Source organism: Arachis ipaensis, chromosome B10 (genome assembly GCF_000816755.2).
Source record: "Arachis ipaensis cultivar K30076 chromosome B10, Araip1.1, whole genome shotgun sequence".
In the NCBI taxonomy this organism is placed as follows: Eukaryota; Viridiplantae; Streptophyta; class Magnoliopsida; order Fabales; family Fabaceae; genus Arachis; species Arachis ipaensis.
Genome location: NC_029794.2, coordinates 237542 through 241379, shown reverse-complemented (window position 1 = coordinate 241379; position 3838 = coordinate 237542).

Below are 3838 nucleotides of genomic sequence, written 5' to 3'. Positions count from 1 at the left end.
ATTTTAAAAATATAAGTTAATTTTAAAAAATATTAAAAGTATAAGCACACAATTTTTTAATTTATCAAATAAAATTATGAATTTTGTTAGCAAATGTCTTTAAAAACTTATTAAAAATTCAAAAATAAAACAATTTTATAGGAAAGATATAATTCTAAATTTTGAATGAATATAAATTACTTTGTTTCATAATTATTCCCTTTTTATAGTCTGAATAAATGTTCTAAAAATACTTATTACCAAAATTTATTTAATCATATTATTTTATTTTTTTAAAATGTAGAGACACTTTCTACTAAAACAATGTAAACCCACCCGTAGAATGTTGCAAAAGAAGCTGGACTGATAATGCCTCTTCGATTTGCTGAATGAATGGCCAAAATATACTTAATTAGTCGTCATGGTGTAAACGTATTGTGTTTTAATAAATCAACTTATAGAAAAAAAATTAATATTCATACATTGATTAATCTTTACAAATCACAAGGAACTTGCATGTATATATAGAATAAAATCCATTTAAAAGGCGAAAATAAAAATTAATCTTTTTATAAAACAATTTGTTCTTATCCGATTCTTTTAGACACATATCCTTCAAAATTCTAGAAGCATGGCAATCATTTCTAGTATTCGTTTTAATCACAGGACGTTAATTTATTTACAGAACTTGTGAAATAGAGGATAATTATTCAACATAAGCTTTTTGCTTTTATGATGGTAATATATACACTATAATAATCACCCTAAATATTTATTCAATGTTTTATTGTTTGATATTCAAATATATGAGATTTGAGATTTGCCGCCTTTGACATGCCAAGGGCTGAGATTTGAAAATATTTTTTATTGTCATTTTTAATCAATTAATCATTAATACAAGTCAATATTGCTATTTAATTTGCTTTATTTATTTATGATGCATAAGTTTTTTAATAGTAATACTTTAAATTAAATTTAGTACGAATAAAGTTCTAGATAAAGATAAATACTACATATACTAACACACTATAATTAGTACCTAATTAAACGGTAACAGGTTGTAGAAGAAGACATAGACAAACAAATAAAAAAATAGTGGAATCTAAGAGATTATTTTTGTAGTAATTATTGCGTTTAATTAAGACCATGATATTGTTCGGCGAACTGAGGGGAGTTCTCGACCACTGGAGAGATTTCGGGAAGAAATTAAGCGAGAAAATATAAAATGAGAAGACATCACATCCAACTCAAAACCTTAACGTGTTAAGTTAATGTGTCTCTCATCTTATAAACTCCTCACTCTTTCTTCCTTTCTTTGATATGGAATTAACTTCAACACTCCTCACACTTGCAACACTAACAGATATATGATTGATGATTCGTATAAAAATACAATATATCATACTAATTGTTCTTGCCTGTGTGTTCGGAAACAAGTCGGCTCTCGTGACGATCGATTGTCGAGCTGTCGTCTTTGATGTTGAATTGTTGGTCCTGCTAATCCGAGCTTTTTTTTTACAGGATATGAGGTGTGAGCAATGAAAAGAAGAAGAATGTACCTGCAAAGGCACTCCAATGCTTAAGTCAGTGTTATGTTCTAATTGTGAAAGAAGAAGATACTTTACATTGCTTTTTGTATGGTGAGATTTTCGTCAATTACGGTCCGAGCATTTAGTTTGGTTTGGAGATGATTGGTAACGTATCCGATTATTGTACCGTTTGGTCGGACGTTAGGATTGTGGGTATCACCTTGCCGAGTTATAGCTCGTTAAGCCGAGCTATAACGTATGAGACCGAATTATAACTTATATTTGTAACTGCCATATTACTAATTAAACACAATTTGATAATTGATACGATGAAGCTAAAGCCAAATGCATGCAACTCAACATATAATATCATAAATATAAAAAAAAAATAATAGCTTGTAAGGAATAAACCAATGTTCAAATCAAAATAAGTTTTATTTAAGGGTATATCGCAAATTAGTCATAGACCTAAATTCTATTTAAAAGTTTGATACTTTAACACATTGTTTGGATCAAGAGAATTTGGAGGGAAAGAAAATGAAAGGAGAGAAAATTGATGGAAAAGTAGGTTTTTTGTTGTTTGGATGAGAAGAAAAAATAGAGTGGAAAGAAAAAAATTTATGTGGGACCCACTAAAATATTTTCATCTCGAGGATGAGATGAAAATGATGAGAAATGTTACAAACATAAATAAAATTACATATTTATCCTTTATTATTAATAAATTATAACTTATATATAATATAGATAAGGGTATTAATGTAATTTTATACTATTATGATTTTCTTTCTTTTCACTTTTCTTTCCATTCAAACAAAAGAAAATTTTCTTTCCATTTATTTTCTCTTCATCCAAACACCATACAAATCACTCTATTTTTCCTTCTATTTTCTTTCTTCTCATTTTCTTTCCTCTTATTTTCTTTCCTTTCATTTTTTTTTTTTACATCCAAACAAAGCCTAAGCGAACGAGTGAAGCTAACCACTCAATCAATTAAAATTTGTTAATTCATATTTTTTGTGTGTGTAGATTCATGGTTTTTTTTTATTTGTGTATGAATTCTCTTTGGGCCTTTAGACAAATTCAATTTGACAGTCGTTCAAAAGAGGAGCTAGATTTGACAGACAGACCCAAAAACGAAAACTTCCACCCGAAAAGCCCCCAAAAAAGAGAACTGACAGTATTAACTATTGACAAACAAATCGATGGAGCTGCTCATGACAGCTCTAACAATGATGACATATCAGAAATAATTTTTTGGCTGAATCAATAATTATATTTATGCATACGTTATAACAAATTCGGTTTAGAGAAAGAAATAGATAAAAATATTTTTATCTAAATATAAATGAAGAACTTTTGAAATTAAAAAATGACAATAAATCTAAAAAACAAAAAAATAAAAAGAGAGGATCATAATTAATAAGCGTGTGAGACTTTGATGCAGTATCAGCTCTTCTGACTTGTCATTACTCACTCTTTAGTCTTGACGTGCGTGCCACCCACCGCCTCATTATTCAATGAACATAGTACATTACATGTGGACCTCATTTCTTTCTCTAACTGCTTAAATTATTAACGCTAACGCCTATATACAAAGTACAAACATACATTATAATGCTTATTCAACTTTCACTTAATTAAAAAGTTACAATACCCAATTCCCCGATTAGTTGTTATAATGCCAATGGCAATATACACACTTTTCTTCTCTCTTACTTCTCATTATTGTTATTCATATTAGCTTTTCCGCAATGTTTTTATGCTGGTGAAAATTCAGGTGCAGTCGATTTCACGTGAAGTTGATACCTAAGAGTCGTTAAATGATTTGACTAAATCTTCGTCTAACGACTCCTAAATATTAACTTTACGTCAACTTCATCTGAATTTTTACCTTTTATGCATATCAATATAAGTGCTTCATTTTCGTTGTGAGAGGAAGACAAGCGAAACGGTGTAAAGATCGCTCTTCTCTTTCAGCCAAATACAAATTTCAAGTGACCTATCAATCCTAAATCATCATTATTGTACTTTACTTCATTTTAACTCAAGATTCTTGTAAATAAGGAAAGAGCTTCAGCCTTCAGTGTTCTTTTCCACGTAAGTTATCAGATTCTGTATGGGGCAAAATACCTTTTTTATTATTGAATAAAATATAGCATGAACTTATGCTATATAAATTCCAATTTATATTAAAAAATATCAAAATAATACACCGTATATAAACGAAGAGATAAAAGAAATAGATTGAAGATTGAAGATTCGCTCATCACTACTAACAAGCGGCGAATAAAGAACAAAAGAAAAGATTTTTTTTTCTTTAAAAAGAA